We start from the raw sequence: 25548 nt of genomic DNA, 5'->3' as shown, positions 1-25548 counted from the left end.
GCCTCTCTGCCCTGGTTTTCATTAACACCAGGGAGCTGGTCCCGAACGAAAAAGACGCCTCCTCCCCCCCAACCCACCCCCTCAGTCTCCTCCTGGGTCCCTCTACTTACTCGTCCCCCCCCCCAACCCTCGCAAAGCGATCCCATAACCGTTTACACAAGGCCAAGGGAGGTGAGTGGCACGATCCGGCTTGACCAGTTTGCTTCATCTGGAGATTACGCGAGAGACAGATATAAAATCATATATATGGTAACATGTTCCAACTTCAAGGTGTTGACAAGGAATTGCAGTCGAGCGAGGGGAGGTGGAAGGGAGCTGGATAGATTTTTGGCAGAGCTCTCCAGAAACGCAGCATCAAGCTTTCCAACGTGGGCAGAGGAGGAGGAGGGACCTTCTCACCACCTTCCTCGGTTGTTATGATCATCCACTCTCTGTGGTTTTACCCCGGCTTCATGAACAACTGCCTGGAAGAGTGAGAACTGTCTGCATGTTCTAAATCCATCCTTGCAGGTTCTCCCTCTTGCAATCCACTTTAGGTAATCCGGAGTAACCACCGCTGCTTGTTGCCACACTTTTTATTTATTTTTATTTCATTTAGATATCACCTTTGCCTGCAAGGAGCTCAAGGCGGTGTACGTTGTTTTCCCTTCCCCTTTTTATCCTCACAGCACCCCTGTGTGGTAGGTTAGACTGGCCCAGAGCTTCATGGCTGAGTGAGGATTTCAGCCATGGTCTTCAAGGTCCTATTCCAACACTCTTAACTTTCACACCGGTAGATGAATATTATGTAAGCCTGCTGGACCTGTGCACACGTTGAAACCACTTTCAGACCTACTCAACTATCATTCAGCTGTGAGGAGCATGGAAAGCTACTTCATACCGAGTCAGACCATTGGTATGTCTGAACTCTGTACTGCCTACAGTGACCAGAAGCAGCTCTGCAGGATTTCAAACATGGGTCTCCTTCAGCCCTGCCTGGGGATTGAACCTGGGACCTTCTGCATGCAAAGCAGTTGCTCTACCACTGAGCCAAGTCCCTCCCCTCCCTCCAAGAGAGGGCAGCTGTTCCAGGATTATTTAGATGCAGCTCTCACTGATTTCAATGGGACCTGCTTCTGGGTAAATGTGCCTAGTTTAACGATAAGGTCTGGGACAGATCCAACTACTCTGAAAGAAACTAAGGCAAAGGATGTCCGCTTTACTGTGCATTCATGATTATTGGTGCCTGTGATGGTATCAGGGCTGTTATACATGATCCCCAGATGCTTTGGGATGGGCACACTGCTTTATTTCCATACATCTCCCATAACTCTCTGCTGAATTCCTGGAACTCTTCATACCACAATTTTTCACAGTGTATTTTTTCTCCCTCATGCTTATTTTGCACTATTGTGCAGCAGTGCCCCTCTACGGTGCAATAATGCTGCAACACTGGGGACACATTGCAGCACAACTCACAACGCAGAATGATGTAAGGGTCATCTTGTTCCTGGGGGTCATCTAGTCCGACCTCTTGCAATGCAGGCATCTCAGCATGTTGCAGAATGCACCCACGAAAGGACACCAGTCTAGAGGGGCCTTATGTCCCACCTCCAAAACACAGCATTTTGTTAGCAGCAATGCGGAAATTATTCTATCAGTGACTTTAAGCCAGGTTCAGAGGCAGTGTACCTCTGAATACCAGCTGCTGTGGAGCAGTAAGAAAAGTCTATTACAGTGGTACCTCGGGTTACGAACTTAATTCATTCCGAAGGTCTGTTTCTTAACCTGAAACCGTTCTTAACCTGAAGCACCACTTTAGCTAATGGGGCCTCCTGCTGTAGCCACGCCGCTGCTGCGCAATTTCTTTTCTCATCCTGAAGCAAAGTTCTTAACCCGAGGTACTATTTCTGGGTTAGCAGAGTCTGTAACCTGAAGCGTCTGTAATCTGAAGCGTATGTAACCCGAGGTACCACTGTACTTGTGGGCTTTTCTGAGGAATTTACTGTCGGATGTGTTGGGCTGATGTGTCTGCTTGGGAAGGAGTAGAGAGAAAAACCTCCAAGTTTCCAAAACTGTCCTTTAACTTGTGCTGATTTTCCCTTAAGTGCTAGACTGATACTCAGAAGAATTGCTGACCTCATTTCCTACTTCTATCTTCATCCTCACCTTGTGGGAGGAGACATCTTTGTACGTCTCTCCTGCTGACACAAGCATGTTTCAAGGCACCTCCACCTGACTTAGACAGAACCAATATATTTCTTACTAAGGATGTATTTCCTGCAATAAACATAGCTTTCTTGTTTTCCTAAACTCAGATCCTCTGTGTGTTTATATACAGGGTAGCGTGTGGTCCCAACCAAGGAAGGATTTCAGTACATACTTCAAGGTTCTGCTGATACAACTCCAAATGACATCAACTAGCTTGGGGTTTCCTAAACTTATTTCCTAAACTTGGGTCGCCAGCTGTTTTGGGACTACAACTCCTATCATCCCTAGCTTGCAGGACCAGTGGTCAGGGATGGTAGGACTTGTAGTTCAAAAACAGCTGGAGACCCAAGTTTGGGAAACCCTGAACTAGCTGGCCTCTGCTGGAAGCAGGGTGCTGGCCCACTGGTCTCATACCAAAGAGCTCCACATGAAATGGTAGAGAGGAAAGGGACCTAGTCCGACCCTCTGCTCACTGCAGGACCTACAGTGCAGGATATGATGGCACATCAGTGTGCACTGAAATCCCTCCTCGTAGGAGGACACTTTACCCCAGATGTAATCTCACTGAGATTTAAATATGGAAAAAAGAAGCCTAATTTTGTTATTGGAAGTACATGTCGGACAGGGAAGATCCTACTTCCAGCAAAGTAAAAAATCCATACCTGCATCTTCATTTCTGCAAGAGAGAGATAAAGGGGGTCATCTCCCCAAGTGGGATGAAGGAAGAGGAGGAGGAAGAAGTGAGGTCAGCAACCCTGAGAGTTTCAGACTAACACTTGGAGAAAGGTCAGTGCAGGTTAGGTCAGAAGGACAGTCTAGGAAGCTTGGATGCTCCTCTCTCTATAAACTTTCTCCCCATGCAAACCCACCAGCCTTAATAGAAGCTGAGTTGTATGCATCCCAAAACTTCATCCAACAGATGGCCCTGGCCCACCGTGTTTCACAGTAGGCCATAGCTCAGTTGGCAGAGCATCTACTGTACATGCAGAAGGTGCCAGGTTCAATCCCTGGTAGGACTGGCAGACCAGCCTACCTGAAACCCAGGAGAAGCCACTGTCAGTCCGTGTAGGCAATACTGAGCCAGACTGACCAGTGACTCTGGGGGGGAAAGGCAGCTCCCAATATTCCTATTCACGGCTCTCTCTGTTCCCACAACAGTCCCTGTGGTGAAAGTTATTACCCTGTAATTTTCCCAAAGCCGTCTTATTTGTTATGGAATCTCCCATATGCAACTCAGACCTTCCTTGAGTCTGTATCTCTTTGTAGACCACAATAGAGAGTGCATTTTGTTGTGGTTTTTTCTCTGATGAATGTGGAAGAAACTTCAATATCAGCACAGATCAATATAGGCAGCAAAATTTGATGATGAAAAATTGTCATTACTTTTGCAGGACCTTTTGTTGTTGTATATTCGTACTCTGCCCATTAATTTCATCTATATCTAATACCTGTATTACATGTTTTATCCCGTTAGCCCCTGCAGAATGAGTGAACTGTTTGTGAGAGCTTAAGCTTTGTCTGAGTAGGTTAATAAAAAGCACGAAGTCTTGTGGCACCCTAAAGATTAATAAATTTATTATGATATGTCTAGTGCCTAGTATTGCCTCTAACCCTAACATAGGTGAGGAAGCAGGGTGGGTAGCATGTTAACAGTGAAATTAAGCCACCATGAAATGCAGTAATTACAATACATTACTATTCGATTATTTAATTGCTTCAGTACATTATTTAAAACAACATTTCTGAATTACTTTTCATCATATGAGATTCCAGGGTTGTGTGCAGCATAGAAGGACAATTCAACAGGATACAAAACAAGTGAAATAAAGATAACACATCAGAGCTTAAATGTAGGCAAAATAAGCACAACAGCCATGATTGATTTATAAGGGGCAACATCTTAGCACTGGCAGGGCAGGAACCTCTTGTCTCTATTCATGCCCAAACAGACAAAACCAAATGTGTGTTTCTGCATGCACATCACTGGAAAGGGGAGAGGGGAGCGTCTTCCTTACGAAATCACCCATCCCCCCCCAAAAAAATCACCTCCCTTCTGCCCCTCTTACATCCAATTTATTCTCCTTTCTTTCTCATCTCTCTTTACCGCCCCCGCCCCCCCCCCCCCGGTATTTATATCCCTGATTATGAGGTTATCATAACTGGAATGCTTTGCAGAGTTGCTGGCGGCGTCCCAAATCTCTGTTCCATTCAAAGGCAAAAGACAAGAGACGAGGAGAGGGGGAGGGAGGGAGGAATTGCGACAGAAGTGGAGAATTGGAAGGGGCTGGGGAGAAGTTCCTCTGAAACACTTCTCCAAAAAGTGTCCCCCCACCCACCCACGCAATCTGCGTGTGTGGTCCACGCTGCTTTATCTCGTTCCAGCTCCCGAGGCTTAGCCTGGAATCCTGCTTTGAGGAGGGGCGAGGGTCGTCCTGCCAGCAGCCCTTTCCAGAGCGTGTAAAACGGATCCACCGCCAACGTGGATCTTGGAAGATCTCTCTCAGTTGGTGGTGGAGGGAGGTGGGGGGGTCAGATTTCTAGATTTCTAGATTTCTAGAAATTTCTAGATTTCTCAGTTGGTGGTGGAGGGAGGTGGGGGGGTCAGATTTCTCACTGGACGGGATGGAAACACGCGACCCACCAGCCCCATCAAAGCTGCAATCCTTGGGGGTGGGGAGGGAACCACTCAGTTTCCTGGGAGGAAGCCCATTGAACTTGTTGAAGGACGCAGGAGCGTATGAAACTGCCTTAGTTAGTCCATCTAACTCCGTATTGTCGACACTGACTGGCAGCGAGTCTTTCCAGAGCTTCAGACAGAATACATTCCCAGCCCGGCTGGAGATGCTGGGGACTGAACCCGGAGCTTTCCCCGTGCAAAACACGTACTGTTCCACAGACGGAGTTACCTCCCTTACTTACGAATAGACACCGCTAGGATCGCGCTGTAAGCCGATCAAGTTCAGGGCCGCTAAGAATATGGAAATAAAGTTAGCACACGCTTATTGGGGAGTACTCCTTGAGTTCAAGGGAGCTTACTTCTGAGTAAACCTGCATAAAATAGGGGTTTGCCTGTCAATCGGCTTAGCTCCTGCTCCCCTCCCCGCCTCTCCTCCCTCCCCGCCCAAATCCTTGGACAGAGCTGGAAATAAGACCCAACAGATTACTTAAGTGATGGTTCGTGTGTCAGGCGCTGTACAGACAAAAATAAACAAGAGAGGCTGTCGCGGGTCTAACAGTCACTAAACGGCCTCCTGCAGCCAGCACAAATCTCTCTCCGGGAAGTGACAGCCCATGAAAAGTTTTGAGCGGGGTTTGAGCGAGATTTTGTGTATGCAATGACCGATTAATCCGTCCGTAGTTTAGCAGCGCGTTAGAGGATGAGATCTTACATTAGATGCCACCAGTTTGAGTCTTGCTGAGGGAAGAGATCGGTTCTTTTCCGACCAGCATAGAAGAACACGAGTTTCATTGCGGGAAAATCAATCTAGGCAAACAGTGGCAGGGTCAGTGGAAATAGAACCGCACACGCATTGCCAAAGACTCAGCTCTTACGGATATCGATTTATTTTAAAAGAATGCAGTGCAGCGAATGGACTCACCTTACCGATTCTATGCTTTATATGCGTGGCAGGCCAACTCTGAGAAGAGAGCTTCGTAGAAAAAGGAATCTGTTTATGTATTGAGCCTCTGGGATTTTCTGAATTGTATTTCACTTGCTGTGACGCCTCTTTGAATGGGGCTCGTGGGCGGAAAAGGGAAGGATATGAATTACTTACTGAAGCTGCAATCCTATAGACCTGGGATCGAGTCTCAGTGACCTAAGCGGGGCTTTGTTCTGAGTAGACCTGCATAGGATTGCGCTGTTGCAGGAAGAGTGTATAGAACGGCAGCACAATGCTATTCAGAAGGAAACCTGCCTGTTTGATTCTAACCGGCTTGCGCCCACGCAAGTGCGCATAGGATTGTAGCTTCACTTTTCATCCATTAGGCTATTCCTCTCAGGGCGCAGGCTTCCTTTCTTCAGTGTGTTCTGTTTCAGAGCAAGTCATCAGTGGATTCCCTTCTGAGTAGGAATGCACTGGGTCGCATTTTGCAATATTCTTGTATGTATATAGGATCGCAGCAGCCTTATTTATTGGCTTAACGTTCATAAAACAAATCCTATCAAGGCTTTATTCTCCATGGTGTTTGATGATCTATTTATACATTTTCCAGTTCCTATTATGTTTCCTTCTTCACTCTCGGTTCTTCCTAGATTTTCCCCCGCATCTTAGAATAAGGCCCCCCCCATTATTTTTTTGTATTCTGCACTCGAACCCATAGAATTCCTTCACACAAACAAACACGTGTTCACCTCCTTCCACCAATCAATAGAGGACAAGGGATTTCAACTGATGCTCTGGATTCACCCCCTCGTCCTTATCACCACAAACCCTAAATCTATGATGTGAAGATATTTGGAGCAATCTGTTGTGTGTCTGTGTCTGTGTGGGGTTTTGTGAAGCGTGCGGGGGGGGATCCTAAACCAATTTACTTTATTTTATACGTGCGTGGGGTATCAGCGAACACGTTTAAGATTGGAGGAATATTCATTAGTGTGAAACACACGTATTTTGTATGAAATAGATTGTGGATTGGGCTGGTAGTTTAGTTTAAGCATAAATAAATGAAAAGACATTAAGAGACAGGATTATCTCTATCTATCTATCATCTATCTATCTAACTATCGTCTATCATCTGTCTATTCTGCACACCCCGAAAAAAGCCCGTGTGCGTGAGTACACGTGAATGATTCATTACATTCGTGTGTATGTAGATTGAACTCCGAAATCCCCCAAAGTAAGCATACGTACTTAGAAAAGATATTTGCGTGAGGTCAACCGGCGCGTGCCTTGAGGTTTCAGCTGGAGGCAGCGGTGGGCAGTAGGTCTTCTCGCTAGAACCCTGTAAGAGGGGGAGAGGAAGGGAAATCAGAAATCTGCTTCACTTTACCTCATGAGAAAGGGACAGAAACACACTCAGAAGTGTGGCCTGCAACTTGGAAGCAAACCTTTACGTCCCAACCCTCCTTTGATTGTCTAAGAGGAAACCGTCGGCTTCTTTCTTGTGTGTTGGAAATGATTTCAACAAGGATTTATATTTTTTATTTTATCTTCCGCGGTGTGCGCGTCTGAAGGCTTGGTCTAGGCGAGTTTAAAGAAGGATAGCAAGGCGCCGGCTAAACGGACGTCCATTCAGGCAAAATAAGGGCCGGCATTTATTTATTTATTTATTTTAAAGTAAAGTTTGCAAATAAAACTGCACCTTCTCGTTCCGGAGTTATTTTGGAGGGATCGGATGGTTTGTTTTCTGCCTAGTGTCAGGTCATATCGGTCTCTTCTAATGAGAGAGTTGAAATGTATTTGCCTCAAGAGGTCGATTTTCAGCTGGTGTTGAAGAGAACAAAGGGAACCATTTCTTGTTCTGTCTGACAGCTAAATAAACTCCATCCTCCTCTCTCACACACCCCAGTCCTTTTCACTTTATAAAGCGTAACCCACCTTCCTTGCTTGGTTTCTGAACTGGGGCGGGAAATCTGATTGCACGCCATGAATCTGACAAAGTGGTCTGATTGCCACTGCTTACAACAAACACCTCGATCCTCGCCTCGCGCGTTTCTTCTCTGCATCTGTAGATTGTAAGGGCATCCGGGTTTCTCCGCCCTCGAATCTCTGTTTGATGGGGGGAAAATATCACTAATATACTTCAAACGCTGATACGATTATTTAAATAATATAGACCTTCAGGAAAAATACGTAAGGTTTCTAGGGCATACTTTGTCCAGCAGCAGTTTCCTTTTTGTCGTTCCTGAAAATGCTGGGATTTAAGTGTATATCGACAGGGGGTTATGTAATTCTCCTTCTCCATCAGCACCGTTAGGTATCCAGAGAATAAATTAAGCATAGTTTTACAGCAATGGCAGCATGGTAAGCTGTATGCGTGCGTAAAAAAAGTATGCAACATATACTAACTATATTGAGGATAGTAGAAGAAAATGGTTGGAAGAAGCTTGCAAAAGATCCTTATAGAATATGGCTTGTTTGTAGACGCTCTGCTGTTTCACCAAGTCAGTTGTGCCAAATCTGTGAAGGCACCTGCTCTGGAAAAACAACCTGCGCCGTTTTGGTGAAGAATACAGTTTTATTTTTATTTATGCTTTGAAAACTACAACAAGGGGGGGGGGCGTTGGATGAATAAAATAGAGGGGCGAGAAATATTTTTATGTACATATTTTTATGTACTTTCTGTTTAAACCATATTTTGGATCTCTGTTTTGGATCTTTGGAGCTTTGAAACCTCCGGGTGTAACCTTCTGCATTATTTTAAAAGTCCCTCGCAATCTTTGAGAATTATTCCCAGAGAAATTCACCCAAATCCAGGTGTTAAATGCATTTAAGGGGGTGGGGTGAGTTAGACGGTGCATACCCAAATATGGAGATTTATTTCCTTGAAGGAACGAAGTAACACCCTGTAATGTATAAAACGACCTGTGTTCGGGTATAATGATGTTCAGATCTTGCTCCTCCTTAGCTGACACCTAACGGTCTATCGAAACATTCTAAAGAAGTCTAAACATTCTATAAATATCTCCCGTGATATTGGTGGGCTGGCTACTAAAATTAAAAAAGAATCGATTTCCAGATTTTTAAGTAGCAATACCACTTTCCAATGCTCAAAGTAATAATAAATTAATCCTTACAAAGTATCAGTTAATTCGCCAAATCACATATTAAATTGGATTTCATCGGGGCAACTCTTGTGGGTCAGTGTCCGCCGCTGATAACACATTTTTTACTCGGTCATTAAAAAAAATAATCTATTTAATCGGGTTCGTATTTTTCGTTAAAAGCTCCTCAAAAACGTCCTGAGTGCTGGGGCACTCTTAATTGTTAATAGGTTGCTCGTATTAGAGAGCAGCCATTAAACTGAGATTCTTCTCTCAACAAAAGTTAAGTGGAAACAAATTGGTAACAAATCAGCTGGACTTAACCTTCCACGTAAATATCTCTCGGGCTGAGAGGTCGAATCCCTTTCTTGCTGGTTCTTGGGGGGGGCAGGAGGGTACGGAAATTGTTTAGATTGCAAGCACGACTCCGTTAAGTCTATTTATTTCAATGGGCCTACTCTGAGCAAATCTTACTGGACTGCCGCCCACCCTTCTCGGGAATGAAAGCGAGAGGGCTCGATGGCTTAGCCAACTCTGACACAAGCAAGTGCAAATTCACGAATCCAAAAATAATAATGATTCGGAGTCCATTAAGACTCGAGATTCCGCCCCCCACTTCCTCGTCCTCCTTTCCTCCCCCGTTTTTCTTGCCACACGCAACTACAGAAAGGGCAAATCTGAAAATATTCGAGCCATGGAAGGTGTTAATAAAACGTGTCACTTCGCTCTCCAAGTCTGTGTGTGGTGGTGGAGATTGGGGTGCGTGCGTGTGTTTAAGAAAACAAAGCTCTTTGCTTATCTTGAGAGAGAGAAAGAAGAACTTTGCACACTCAGCTTTCTTTTAAAAAACGATATAATACTGCGTTGCACAGGGAGATATGTGAACCTTCCTGATGTGAACCAAAACATCAGACAAACTCTTACGGAACGTAGTAGTCCGGTAAAGAAGCGTTGATATATTCATGATGTTGCAGGTTGTGTTCATAACGGAACCGGTTGTGAACCTGCAACACAAAGGATTAATTCCAGGGTTGAGGGAAGTACCATGGGCCAAGCTAGAGAGTTTCCAATTCCTGAGCTCACCTTGACCAATTCAACTCCACATCCATATATTGGGTAGAAGAGGGCTACCTGGTCGGCTCCTAATGCGTGCAGGAGACATCCTTTTCGTACTCTCAAGGCATATTGAAATGGGAACTGATCATTAGTGTTAAAAGAATCTGAGTCTTCAAACCAGCAGAGGTTAAACTCTTTCCCTAGTTTAGTGTATTCAGAAAGCTGCGCATCCAGGCTGCAATACAACATTTGCTTGGGAATAAGTCCCACTGAGTATAGCAGGGCTTACTTCCAAGGGTCAGTGGCAAAGCATCTGTTTTGCATGCAGAAAGTCCCAGATTCAATCCCTGGCATCTCCATGTAGGGATGGAAGAGACCCTTGTCTGAAACCCTGAAGAGTCGCTGCCAGTCAGTGTACACAATACTGAGCTAGATGGACCAATGGTCTGGCTCATTGCAAGGCAGCTCCCAAGTTCCTAAGCATGTGCAGTATTGCCCTCTGCTTTTCAGCTTCCTCTGGATCTTGGCAGGATGCAGTTACAACAATATGTTTATTGCAGAGACAAACAAACTAGAGATTTTTTAATTCTTATCTCAAAGCGTTTCTCCAGTTGCTCTGATCAAATTGATGCTGTTTCCAAAGTGGCAGTTAAAGAGCTTTGAGGCTGCAGCTCATCGATGCTGGTACTGCCCTCCAGGTTGAGCCCATGTTAATGTGCCCAGAGTGTACAACCAGAAGCTCTCCCTTTTTGCTAACTTTGTTGGACCTGTTGGCATATCTACAGCAATTACTGTTCCATAATTAGTTACTCTTTTATACACACACAAACGCTGCACGCACACATTTACCATTTATACTAGCTGATAATAGATAGATAGATAGATAGATAGATAGATAGATAGACAGATAGATAGATAGATAGATCATAGATAGATAGATAGAGATAGATAGAGATAGATAGAGATAGAGATAGATAGAGATAGAGATAGATAGATTAGATAGAGATAGATAGATGATAGATAGATAGATAGATAGATGATAGATAGATAGATAGATGATGATAGATAGATAGATAGATAGATATAGAGATAGATAGATAGATAGATAGATAGATAGATAGATAGATAGAGATAGATAGATAGATAGATAGAGATAGATAGATAGATAGATGATAGATAGATAGATAGATAGATAGATAGATAGATAGATAGATATAGATAGATAGATGATAGATAGATAGATAGATAGATAGATGATAGATAGATAGATAGATAGATAGAGAGAGATAGATACCTGCTTCCTCTTTCTATTATGTTATTAGTAACCAGGGAAATACATTTGTCCTAGGTGAGTCTAACTGTTTACAAATTTTGTCTCTTTCTCTTCACCTTTGGTATCTTCTCTTCTTTAGCGAGTCTTCCCCTCACAGATAATGCGGGCCAGCTACCTTCCTTTCTTCCTTGAACAAATAACCAACAAAGGCATTTTTGTTCTATAAAAACCTCGACGTGAAAAAACCTGGACCATTAACCTGATGTCCTCCCCAATTCAAATCATTCCACAGGTCTGGGTACAAACCTGTTCCCAGGTTTGGGGAAAGCAAAAGGCACGCAATTTATTTCGCGTTGAAGTTATTTAAAACATGACAGTCAGGAGCCAAAGCGAAGCCCCTTTGCATCCCATTGTTTTCAATGGGGACTCGAACACCTGCGCCGCTCACTTCCTATTGAAGCCAATGGGGCTGAAAGCTGCGATCCTATATTCACCTCCTAGGGAGATTCAAATCCCTTTTAACACACTGATATTTACTTCTGAGGAGACATGGTTAGGATCGCGCTGTAAAACATGTGGAACGTGGTCTAGACCGTGCCTGCGAGTGTGGGGTGTGTGTGCGCGTGCTTGCGTGTGTGTGTGAAGTAACGGGACGAAGAAAACCACACCGTTTAGGAGCAAAATATTGACAAATCTCTCATTTTAGAAACTGCAGTTATATTAATGACTGGAGAGTTTAGTTCTTTTCAAGGGGAAAGGGAAGTTACTCTCTCGGTTTTCAGTCAAATGACAGGATTCTTCCATGTTTACCTTTATCCTGAAGTGGGGCGAGGTGGGGGCGAGGTAGAGAGACAAGCAAACCATATTAATAACCCAGGATATGAAATAAAATAAAGTGATATGAAACTGCTTCCCATAATCTCCCTCTTTCTCCTTGAATATTTTCTCGTTGTTTTTTTTCTTCCAAAAAGCTAAATTTATAATTTTATAGTTTTGGGTTGTTGTTGTTGTTGTTGTTAGCAACCTCAAAGGCAAATTCTACCAGCCTTCTAGTTTATCTGAGCAGGGCTTAATTTGGGCCAAACCTCTCCAAAGTTGATATGCAGAAGGCTCGGGGCAATTCATCCAGAAACATGGGGTGAAATAATAGCAATCAAGAAAGGGATCTCTGGCATGATAAAAGTCTGTAATTTTATCAGGACAAGTTACTTGTTGTTTACTGCTGTAACAATTGCTTTCTCAAAATTTATCTTCTGTACCATGAAAAATAGATAAGTATTTATTTTTTTAAAGAAAGCGGTCTCTGAGTCTTGTGCAGAGTGTCTTCATAGAAAAACAGAAAGTTGCCTTCACCTAGCTCAGTAGTGTCTACACACTGGCTGGCAGGGGCTCTCTAGAGTCTTTTCCAGCGCTACCTGGAGACGCCAAGGATTGAACCCAGGGACCTTCTGCATGCAAAGCAGATGCACCGCAACTGAACTTCGGCTTCTTCGCCCCACCAGGTTGACTTTATCCTGTCTCTAAGATGAAGGAGGCAGACTTCTCAGACCATCTGAATGGCTTCCAAGTGGACACCTCTCTTAGAAATGAGTAGGGTTGCAACTGAACTAAAGGCATTTTTGACAGTGAATCATATAACTTTTAGTCGATTAATCGATAAAGTGAATGGCTAAGGCAATATTTCCGAAGCATCCTTCTCTTTTTAGGTGATGCACATATCTGGCGTATCTGGCATATTCTCAAAAGAGGCATTGCCTCTTAGGTGAGAGGAAGGTGGGAATGTCTCCATTTAGACAGGGCTTGCCACCTTTAGTTCAGTATTTTTATTTTTATTTAAAACAATATTTTTCTTTAAACGAACAAAAAAGTAATGCTGCAGTAACTGAGAACACGTTTTTAGTGGATTCTGCTTGGGATAACATTAGAGAACATACTATCTACTGCTGAAATGTTTAATCGATTAAACTAGCTGATTAATCGATTAAATATTGCAGCTACAGTATGGACGTTAAGGACTCATGTTATTTGCTGTTGTCTTAAGAAGAAAGAGAAATTGGGAAATACACGTGGGGGAGACAAGGAGAGAGACCGAGAAAGAACCTAGGTACAGGTATATTATCCAGTTCTGGGAATCCTGAATGAAACAGACAAGAAACGTTTTCCAGCTGAAGCTTATTTTTCTTGCATTCTGGATATTCTTACGCAAAGGGAAAAATACCTCTACATGTTAGAGGTGAAATATTATCTGACAGATGGGGGTGCTGAGCCTTCTGAAAACTAATATCTCCGGTCTGGAGAGTCCCTCGCTGGCGGGGAGGAATTTAAACAGCTCCCACCCACAACCTAGTTAAGCCCAAACATGTGAATTCACACAACCCTATTGCACTGACGCGTCGTTAAATCTATGAGACTTCACATTCGGGTGCTACACGCATTCTGCTTACAACACGCAGCAGTGGTTTCATTTACTCCAGAACCATCTTTTGCCACATACACAAAATCAGGCTTCCCCTTGAATTTGTAGTCACTCAACTATCACCCTTGGTTCTACAGTCACAATCATCACAAAGGCGGATTAGAGCTTTCTTCATAAACACCAAGGGAAGCTAAGAGGCAGACAGGCTGTCAAAAGACAACTTCCAAAGGTGGCAGATCCTGGTTAAACTACTTGCGTGTTCGCTTGGTTTAAGCTCAGCGGGGCTGTTCTGGAGAAAAGGGAGTAAGGACTCTCTGGTTAGGGGCACTTGCACGTTCCGGACAAAGCCTAGTACACGCTGGAACCAAAATAAATATGGATGAGGAGGAGGGCGGCAGTATGTTGCGCTCAGGATTAAGTAGCGCGGGCAAAGAGGCGCGCTGGAGACGACAGACTTGGTGAAAAGCCCATTAAGATCTGCACCGATTAAGCGGTGAACGCTTGCAGATCCATTTCTGAATTTCCCCCCAGAAACAGAATCCGAAATGACAGGAAAGGCAAAACTAGCTTTTAAGAAAAGGGGGGAAATCCACTTCTGTTTCCCATTTCTCCCACCCCACCTCAGTTCCTCCCTCTTCCCCCCTAAAGCAAACGAGAAGAGCTTTGTCAGTGCTTAAAGGAGCCATTCCAAAACCAATTAGAACCCCTTCGTCTCGTTTGTATGTATTGTTAAGGCATCTGGGGAGAGCGCGCGTCAGATCTGCCGCCCAACCATTGAGAACGCTGAAAAGGAGACTCGGACGAGGTTGGAAAACAAATACACGCGGCCAGTTATGAAGCCCAAGCCGGAGAGCCTGGCGGCGGCGGCAGAAATAGTAGAAGTTGGGGCGGGTGGGGGAAGTGTCGGAAGGCGGATTTCAGACAGCGGAACCGCGGGATTCCTGTCCTGAAACCCATCCCGGGGAATAATAGGCAAAATGCTAATTTCATTGATGCTTCTTCTGTGAAGAACGCCAGCAGTTACGCATAGAGCCTCTGCTGGCTTATTTACTTACGCGCAGCGCAGTTCTGTACAGGGCTACTCTGGAGTAAGCCCCCATGGATTACTTGATTCCCAAGTAAGTATGAGTAAGGGTCTTGCCTACTTTCTATCTTAAGAAAATAATGATAATATCCTGGCTTTCGTTACAATATCCGGAAGATTTAAATGTATAATCCACAAATGTATAATCCCCTTTCGGGAAACGAGTTGAGAACTGAGGAAACGGCCTTCTTTCGAGCTGAATGACGGATCGTCTGTCTAGCACAGAGCACTGACTGGCAGCAGAGATTCAAAAGGGTGGGAGAGTTGAACCTGGGAATTTCTGAATAGAAAGCGTGTATTTTACCTCTGAGCTGTCTCTCCCACAGCTCTGTGGTAGGAAAACGAGACATAATGGATAGAAAGCGCCCAGTTTCATCGTCTGCAGAATTAGGGAACAGCCACAAACACCGTTGCGCTTCTCAGGGGTCGTACAACAACGCACAGATCTCTCCTGCGTGGAGTTGCTTTCTTTCTGGTTGGTCTGCTGTTGTTTGCGGAGTTCAGCATAGCCTCAAAGCCTGCGCTTATTTCCATCCTCATAGACAGAAGACCCATACGACACATTTAATGCACCTCCAAAGCTCATTTAAAACACATTGCTCCCCCCCCCGGGCAATTCATGGGAACTATAGTTTGATAGTTTGATTGGGACTGTAGCTCTGGGAGGGGAAAACTATAGTTTCCAGGATTACTTTGGGGAAGTAATGTGCTTTAAATGTTCGTTGGGTGTATGGTAAGGATATTCCAAAGAGATAAATTCAAGCTTACGCGTTTAGGGCTCTGGAAGAGAGTATACTCAAGATTAATTAGTGCACGTTAGTTATTAAGAAAAAGAAGATTATTCCCGTGCTCATGGTGGTTAAATTGTATATTTCCCTGTCTTTTATTCAGTGGGTGCCTATGGGTGAAGCGTGGTGTAGTGGCTAGAGTGTCGGACTAGGACCTGGGAGACCAGGGTTCAAATCCCCACTCAGCCATGAAGTTACTGCGTGATTTTGGGCCATTCATTCACTCTCAGTCTAACCTACCTCACAGCAAAGGAGCCAACTCCTAGGGGCCATGGGGTTAGGGGTCCCCCACAAAGTTGATAGGCATTCCCATTCAAATATTGTGTGTCATGTGAACGATTATGCGGGGCGGGGCTTACCTGGGCCCCCCACAATTTTTTATTCAAGTTGGCAACCCTGCCTCACAGGGTTGTTGGGAGGATAAAATGAGGAGGAGGAGGAGGAGGAGGAGGAGGAGAACTAGCCTCTCTCTCTCTCTCTCTCTCTCTCTCTCTCTCTCTTTAAGCACTGGCTCATGTTAGGAAACGAGGGAGTAGCAATTATTCCACAGCGATGACCTCGCGGAATGTAGAGACTTCATTCACAGATGCTCCAGAATCGCCCTGGTTGAAGCCTGCGTGGCTTCTCCAGAGCAAGTGGATTCAAAACCGTCCAGCTTCACATTTAACACTCTTTGACTAAACAGCCCAGCAAAGCCCAAGGGGGGAGAGAGAGGTCGCCTATTCAAGAGCTGTCAGCAAGAGATTAAAAGCCCCAGGATGGCGTTGAACCCGAGGCTTGAGTCAAGTGGTGGAAGGAGGGGCGTGCGGGGAGGGGGAGACTCTCAGCAATTCTGGCGGGGTTGGGAGGAGACTCAAGAGAAAGGGAGACTGAAAGGAGATCTTTACATCGGCCTGTCAGTATCCCTTGAGTCTAACTCCAAAGTGCAGATCCACATCGCACACATCGCACATTTAAAGCGCATCCAACGCACCTCGAAACAACATTACTTCACCCTAGGGAATTATGGGAGCCATAGAAAATTGTAGCTCTGTGAGGGGGTAACTAAAGTTCAGGTGCTTTAAAGGTGCGCTGGGTGTGCTTTAAAGGTATGGTGTGGAGACCTTCCTGTTCAAACAGGTCTTTGAAAACAAAGGTGCAGACGATGCTGATCCCTGGGCTGCTGTCAGGGCAAACAGTTTTTAAACTTCCGGCTCTAAATGTGTCCTGGTGTATTTTAATCATTGTTTTTAATTATTTTGTTTTGATTAGTTTGTCTTGTATACTGTTGCTTTGGAATGTTGTAAGCCGCCTTGAATCCCAGCTTGGGAGAAAGGCAGGCTATAATACATTAAATAAAAATAAATAAATGTTTCTTGATACACACTCCATGGTCACAGCAACACACATTACATATATCATGTATATGCAGATTCATATGTGTCTATATCATCATAGCTCCACCCACCCCCAATAAAATAACACAGAAAGAGAGTTTGTATACATACTGTATTAAATACACATAATTTAGTTGTGGAACTGTTCTCATGTGCACACACATACCATGAGGACAGACAAAAGACAATGCTTCTGTACACAGTGCACGGTTAGTTTATGGAACTTCCTGCCGCAAGATGTGGCGATGTCCCATTTTTCCGTCGTCTTGAAAGCGGGATTAGACAGTGCAATGCCGAGGTAGGTGGGCCTCTGACCTGAAACAGCCGGTTGTGTTCTTGCACGTCACACGTCCTATTCTAGATGCATACAGGTCTTGTTTTTCCAGCCATCCAGTGATTAATAGATGACCAGAGGCCTTCTTGCCCTCTCTCCTAAAACATGAAGCTGGAAGGGTGGTGATGGCTGCCCAGTGAGACGCTTCTCTGCTCATGATCAGAGGACGTCTCGTCTCCATCATGTGAGCAAAACCCGGACATTAAAAGAGATTCCGGGGAGAAGCTCTTTGGGCCAAATGTAGTCTTGCTCAGTTCCATTGACTGAGTACTCTCACCTGTCCTCCCCGCCTCCACTCCATCCTAAATATATGCACTAAGTATCTCACACTTTACATGTGAATTCTTGGGGAGCCCAGATTTTTTATGGAAAGGGGGAAACTCTGCCAAAAGCCACTACGAGACCTAGAATTGTAGTGCAAACGTTGAGTGGCGATCCACAGTTCGGTTCCCTTCCTCTTTATAATCCCAAGCCTCCTTCCTTCCCAATTTGCCAATTTATATGCTGTTCGATTCCCAACTTCCTCTGTCCATCCATCGCTCCCTCCATCTATCTCTGTACTCCGCGCAATCACGAAGCCAAGCGGCGAAATGGTCTCTTTCTCTCTCTCTTCACTTGACTAGCTTGGTAGGTGGCCCTGTATATTTGGGTTAATGTCGTGTTTATGTTAATGAAAAAGGGGGGGATAAGATTACAAACAGACCACGGCATGCCCTGATTTCTGTCGCTGCTGGGTTCGTCTAAACTGTATATTTCCAGACTAATCAGTTTCGGAGAGCGAAAATGACTGTTGCCTCGAAGACCTCTCTCGCCGCCGCCCCGCACCCCCCCCCCATCAAAACCGACATTTTCAATTAAAAAAACAACCAAGCGAATATTGATTGTGTTTCCTCTGGAGATAGTGTATATCTAATCTGTTGCTATAAAGAGGAAGAGACGCACAGGGATTTTTGGACTGTTTGATTTGTTGCTTTTTTCCTCTTTCAGAAGAGAGAGAAGGCAGAAGCGGCTTGAGGATCGCAGTAAGAATGCCTGGATGAGACCATTGAGCTGAATCACACACCCTTTTGCCCTTTACACTACAATTCGATGCACACTTTTGTAGGAGTAGGTCCGGATTGTGCTATTAAAGACACACTCATGTCACTTGAGAAATTAAGCACGTGTCTGTCTCCCACTAAAAACAGTGAGACCTCGATGTGTTTAACTTCGTCTATAGTTGGAAATGGCTCCTGATAGTTCTGTTAGACATTATTATCATTATCATTATCATTATCATTATTATTATTATTAACCACCATGATATTACACCCACTAAAATTAATGTACCTAAGTTGGCCATGTCCATTAAACCCAATGGGTCTACTCTGAGTAGGACCAGGATCTGCTACCACTTATTACTATTATGATTACAATTTCATCTCCAAGACTCCTCTCTATTCAAATTTTATATTGATCACGTTTCCCGCCCGCCCCCATCCTTTCCACGCTGGCCCTTCAAATAAGTCGAAGCTGTCGATCATTTCAAGGCTTTCTTTTATCACTTAAAGAAAGTAGTGGCAACGTTTCCCTGAGGGGCGGGCGGGCTGTGGAGGACATTTATTGAAACTGCAGGAACCGGGGAAACTCTTGGGGCACAAGCAATGGGGATTTCCCCTGCCCCCCCCCCCACGCTAAGATGCGACTGGTTTTGGTGTGATCACTGGTGAGAACGCAAACATCTGAAACAATCCCGCGTCCGTATAGGGTACCGCTTCCAAATACAGTTGTATCCGTTTTCCCTAAGCCTCTTTAGATGTGCATCTTTAGGTACCAAAAAAAGCACTGCGTTCTGTATTGTACAGCTTGGATTCTTGAACGAGTGAGAGGTGTATCAGTGTCTTTTGGGTGATTAAGGGGGGAAATGGGCAGGACCTCCCCCCGCACATTGTAAATCCCCATTTACAAAGCCAAGACAACCACAAACGTTATTAAGGCAATTAAAAGATTTATGTCTGTGAATGAGAGAACATATGTAAAATCCAATGCTTTCTGCGCAGAGTAGACCCATAGAAAATAATGGGCAAGCCTAACTTAGGTCCACTCATTTCAACGGCTCTGCTCTGAATAGATATTTGTTGAATACAACAGTTAGAGCGTTCTAAGGAAACATAGAAATATAATATTGGTTGATTCGTTTTCAGTGGGTTTTTATACACTTTAAAAAAGTATTTCAAAGAGAAAGACCCTTTTAGGACAGAGAGGGGAGGGTATGACTATTTTTAATAAAGGATCAGTACTGGCATAGAAACAAAGCAATTAGTATTTACCAGAAAGCCACCTATACATCCCTGTTCCTTTTTTCTTTCTTTTTTCTTGTTAAAAATGTTGACTTTAAAATATATTCCCCTGGAAAAGTCTTACCCATTTCATTTCAAACTAATTTTATAAACAGCAAACGAATTGTTATTGCGTAACAATATATTCATTTTCAATCCATTATGATGTATAAACAATCATTTGGTATGAGTCACAGATCAGGCATGGGAAGAAACTCAGTAATAGGCGCGGGGGGGGGGGCGGGGAGCCACATACATGATCTCAGTCTTCCTTACAACCACCCTGTAAGGTAGGTCAGTATTATTATGTCCATGTTGAAGAGGGAGCGCTGAGAGCGTGGCTGAGGCTGCAATCCTATGCTCTCTTTTCTAAGAATAATCTCCACTGAATTCAAGCAAACAAGCATGGGACTGGGTTATTAGTGAGGTATGAGGTGAGGCTAGATTTGCCCAAGAAGCAGAAATACTCCCGAATTCCTTCCCAAACAAGACACGGAGCTCTTATTTGGTGTATTCAATGGGGCTCACTTTCTAAAACACCTGCAATCCTATACTTATTTACCTGAGAGTAGATTTTACTTCTGAGCAGACATGTACAGGATTGCAACTGTTCACTGTATTTAGGATTACAGCGTTACAGAGTAATTCTGCTAATGCCTAAACAGAAGTAAGTCCCATTCAGTTAAATAGGATTTGCTCCCCGGTAAGTGGGTAAAAGGGTTACTGTTTTTCACAGTAAATTGGATTTCAACAAAAACGGTGGGCTTCTGAATTTTTTTTTTTTAAAAAAACTATTTTAAATAAAAACATTTTATAACCTACACTCTTCCGCATTCCAGATGTAGGGATATCAATTTAAATAAATAAGCAATTCTAATCCTGGAGAAGAATGAAAAGTATTTTGTTTCGCTTTAACATAAGTGAAACGTATTGGTGGAGAGAGATATGGATAATAAAAAAAGGATGAGCGGACTTCAAGCTTGCGGGTTCTACTTTGGGTCGGAGCCAATATTAGTTTACTAGGAGTAGACCCCTTGAGATTAATAGACTAATTTAGGTCCATTCATTGGATTTGGAATTAAGTGCCAAATAGTGGTTTAGAAAGAAGGGCGGGCATATAGTTAGAACGAGAGAATCGGGGCACCTCTGAGTCAGCGAAGAGACTTGTGGGATTTTAAAGATTCCACATTTTATTATGGCTTAGGTAGACTGAAGTCCATTTCAACAGAGGCAAGACCACCTCTGAATACATCTTAGCTCAGGAATTTGTGTCCAGGACCAGACTCAAGCCCACAGACCTTTCCCTCCGAAATCCATTCCTCGTTCCTCATCTCCAGCTTTCTTCGTTTCAGCAGATACATTAGGGGGTGGGGAGTTGCTGTGGTTAAACAACTGGAGTCCAAAATCTTTGGTGACCTCCTGCAAATAGCACAGATACCTACAAGTAGATCCCGCTGTATCACCTTCTGCTCCTGCCCTTGTTCGTATTGAAGAAGTAGATCCCACTGTATCACCTTCTGCTCCTGCCCTTGTTCGTATTGAAGAAGACTAACGCAATATCCTCCTGCGGGGATTGCGCGGGTTGGGCTGCGTTCTTCAATGGAAATTGCGCAGGAGAACGACCCGCTGGATTGTGCCTTCAACGCTCTTCCTCGAAGCAGTCTTTTACATCCCCCGATTGCAGAACCGGGATGGTATTTCTCCTTAGAGAGGGGCGGCTTTGGAAGTCCCATTGCAGTGAATCGGTAAATTGCTGCGCCAGAACGCAGCTCCATAGCAGAAGCTACCGCCGGGATCGTGCCGGTACTAGAGTCTCCCAGATCACTTTGCATTTGCATCCCTTAATTCTCGATAACAGGAGTTTTATTTAGAGCGCAACACCGTTTTTTGGGTGCTTCCAAGGTGTCCCTAGTGCCCAGTGAAATTATTTTAATTTCTAGAAAGGGATGGCGAGATGTTGAGTCAACATTCGGGATTTTGAGGCAAACCAGTCAAGTTCTCGCTTTGTCCCATCTAGAATCATCACCATCATCACCATCATCATCTTGCCTGCCCTGCACCATGAGGTCCCCTGGCAGGTTACAACGATGTAAAATACAGAATTGAAATCAGTTAAAACAAATTACAGTCGAGAGATTAGGATGGGTCCTAAATAGATGTTTCAGTAAAACAAACAAACAAACAAATTAGCTAGTGTAGCTAGTGAAAAGAAAAACCCTGGCACTCCTCAATTATGTGCCCCCTGGTTAATTTAGAGCTCTCTATGGGGTGGGGTGTGTGTGTGTGTGTGTGTGTGTGTGTGTGTAGCATCCATCAGTACAGAACATCTGGTAAGAAATATGTTCAGGAAAGATAGGTGCAATTCACACACACACACACACACACCAATAAAATTCATTACACGACATCCCAATCTCTGAACAGTAAAAGATTCCAGAGGTGCCAAGAGTGTTGCCTAGAGGTTTGGTTTCCTGACAATGAAGGTAGGAGGAGACTGTGGTGTCTTTAGGGTGTATGGTTTTATTTGCACAGGATGGAGGGACTCACAGCATCAACACCCCAATAGATCTTTCTTCTCCACTAGTCGCATCTTTGGATCCAGCACAGAGCAAATATATGTCTCTCTGATGTGCAAATGGTGAGTGTGTTTTGGGGGTGGGGCATGGGCGTAGCCAGGATTGATGTTTGGAGGGGGGGCAGAATCAATGTTAGGGAGGGCAGAACTGAGCTATCTGCAATGCGATTGGTCAGTTAGTTAAGTATATTTAGTTAAGTATATTTAGTTAAGTATATTAAGTATATTTATTTATTTACTTGATGGGGGGCAGCTGCCCATGCCCCTCCCTCGCTACGCCCATGGGGTGGGGCTTCTTTCTACCTTTAAGAAATGGCATGCTCTTGTTACGAAAGAGGATTATACAGAATGGAGGAGCAGAGGTCTTCTAATGCCTAGTCAGCCATGCTAATCAAAGATGTCCCATTTACTTGAAGGTGCTGGAGGAGGAGGTGGAGCAGTGGGAAAGACCCACTGAGAACATGACCTGCAACTAATGGCAAAAGCAGAATTAGTTGGCTCTGCCTGTCATTGTCTCTAGCTCCACTTTCTGCTGGTCTCCCTGTCTTCTGCCATCGCAGTCCTAAGGGGCACCAGCCACCATTAATGGCACACACACATGTCTTCACCCCCTAAAAACTCAAAGGATGCTCTGGTCTCCAGAGATGAAAGCGACATGGCACGACCCATCAGCTGACAACCGTGGCCCACACAGCCTTGCTGCGGCTGATTCATCTCACCATTTGTCTGTCAGCACTTGGCTAATCCTTAAATAGCCTTCAGCAGGTGCTTCATGCTTCCGCCACCTCCTCCTGCCTCTCTCCTCTCCCCCACTTCTTTGCTCCCTTCTGCTTTTATCTGCTCTTTTAGATGGTGGTGACATTTTCTCCAGTTCGTCCAATTCCTGCCTGTTTTCCCTGGGGTGGTGGGTGAGGGTGGAGGGGCAGCCAAGATATTGTTTAATCCAGATTGAGCTGAGTTCATAAAACCAGAGCCAGAAGGGACCTTCCAAGGTCATCTAATACAACCTGCTGCTTTAGTTTAGTCTTACATGGTCTACATTTCTTGGTTTTGTCTCACTACAGAAGAGAGGCTGCTTCTGGGAATCTCAACGGGCATGTATTTCCACCTGCCTTCCCCACCCCATTGTCTGAGATCCTTATAAGGAGGAGAGCTGTATTTGGGACAATGAAATGATTGCTACAGGGGAAAGACTGCTGGAACCATCAAGGGCAGGCTGTAGAATGGCAGAAGAGGTGGGATGGTGGAGTTTGCAGTCAATACACTGCTTATCTTTGGAGCAGCAATGATTCATGCACAGGAAAGGGACCCCTTCCAATCTACTCAGATTGGGTATTGAATTGTGAGGTTATGTGGGGCTTGAAGGACAGCCAATCTTTACCTCCCCAGGTGAGGGATGGGGAAGGGATTGAGGAAGGAGACCCGGGTGAGAGCTGGGCTCCCATACAGCAAGTTAATTTGGTGGGCATATGTGGAATGTCCTTTGGGAACAGTGACTCCACCAATTTTGGATGCTACCACTTTATTTCCTTTGTGGATATTATTCTCGCAATTAGAATCATAGAATTGTAGAGCTGGAAGGGACCAAAGGAGTCATCTAGTCCAACCCCTTGCAATGCAGGAATCATTTGAACCCATGACCCTGAAATTAGGAGCCTCATGCTCTGTTTAGCTTTATGTTAGCTTATTTATATTGCTCTTGTATGGATTTATATTCAATATTTATTTACATTATGATTATTTCTAATTGTTTTTACTTTTTTAAACTTGTTATATTTATTTGTTTTTGTTTATCTGGTATGTTGTGAACCACTTTGAGCACTATTGTAGCAGCATACAAATAAATAAATGGATAATGATTATGATGACTTTTTAAAAGCAAAATGTGAATAATCACAGCCCCAGGATGTGTGCTGAACCTACAAAGGTAAGGGTAAAATGCTCGAGGTGCCTGAACAGTTACAACTAATCTGTGTTAGGCAACCTTGAGTTTGCACTCTTGCTTAGCAACATAAGGAAGGAATGTCTTTGGTGGATCAGGCTGAGTTTGGAATAGATCAGCATCCTTCAGTGGATTCACAGAAACCAGCAAGCCCACAGGAAGATCAGTGATAGCCCTTCTATCCACACCTGAATTTGTCTGTCTAGGGCACATGCTAGTGGTGGGCAGGGATGGAAGCAAAAGTGGGAGGAGCAAGAAATGAAAATTTTATCTTTGTGCAGGATTGTTTCTACACGTATCCACACACTGCTCCCAGCTTCCATCCAGACAAGCAAGAGGCACAATCAGAGTTCAAGGATAGATTCCAGCCAGGAAAAAAACACTTGGAGTGCGATGCAGGGTCAGTGAGGGCCTGGGGAGAGTTCTGAGGGCCAGCTAGAGAGGTCTGGAGGGCCACACACATATCTCTATCTAGGGAAGGAAGAGGCATTCTTACTGTTCAGTGACACATTCCAGACAGGCAGAAACACTCAAGGAGGGTGCAGAGCAGGGCTGGTGAAGGGTGTGGCCTTGGAAGAAGGGTGTGTGGCCTGATCAGATAGTCAGGGGGCAAATAGAGAGGTCTGGGAGTCATATTTAGCCCCTGGTCTGTGCCCCTCAGCTGTGTACTAGAGAGCAATGTGAATTTATACTTTGAAACAAGTAAGGACTGATCTTCTCAGATACCTTTCAGGAACAGTAAAGTAGCCCTTTCTCATCAGAGCTCATAATGTTACCCTTTATGCTTTCCAAGAATATTTGATATATAAGCAGAGAGATAATTGATATTTATTTGTACTTAGACTGCGATGCACACTTTCCTGGACATAAATCCCATTGAACTTAATCACACTTATTTCTGAGAAGACATGCATTGGGCTGCAATATTTGCATTGCAATCTTAAAACAATTACACAAACATGAAAACCAAACTCATAAAATGCAAGTTTCCTTTACTCATATAAATATCACATACCTCTCTTTTACAAACATCAATAAACATGTCACAGTTTTGATCAAAGATATCTCTGCTTTCTCCCTTTCCTCCTTTGTAGTTCATTATTTTTGGACCATTATTGTATATTCCCAAAATGAATTTGGCCATTCATTAATTGGTCATATTTTATTGTCTTTCCAATATCTGGAGCTTTGTTATTTTTGCCTAGGAAACCACTTTTATTAATATTTAATTTTTATTTGGGGTAGTGTGTGTGTGTGTATGTGTGTGTGTGTGTGTGTGTGTGTGTGTGTGTGTGTGTGTGGACACCACAACTCAGGCCATGACACATCACAAGAAGTTGACTCACACACATTTAAAATAAATCTAAAATATACTAGAATCTGAGAGAGAAAATTCATTCAGAAATGTGAAAAGTATGATTAAGGTTGACCTTCTGGACAAGTGATTCTGAGGATCCTAGTGGTAGATGCTAACATTCTATATATAATTA

At 44.0% G+C, this 25548-nt stretch overlaps 1 long non-coding RNA gene across 1 annotated transcript in view; it reads left to right on the top strand.

Moving 5' to 3' along the window:
- Nucleotides 1-23941, top strand: part of LOC307223129 — a 28635-nt gene extending 4694 nt beyond the window's left edge. The window contains exons 2-3 of the long non-coding RNA XR_013841970.1: nucleotides 18211-18409; nucleotides 23181-23941. This is a non-coding gene — a long non-coding RNA (uncharacterized lncRNA). The remainder of the gene's footprint in view (nucleotides 1-18210; nucleotides 18410-23180) is intronic.
- The last annotated feature ends 1607 nt before the right edge of the window (nucleotides 23942-25548 follow it).

Source organism: Podarcis cretensis (genome assembly GCF_951804945.1).
Source record: "Podarcis cretensis genome assembly, chromosome: 8".
NCBI lineage: Eukaryota > Metazoa > Chordata > Lepidosauria > Squamata > Lacertidae > Podarcis > Podarcis cretensis.
The sequence above is the reverse complement of the archived record's forward strand: the minus strand, read 5'-3'. Positions and strand labels throughout refer to the sequence as shown.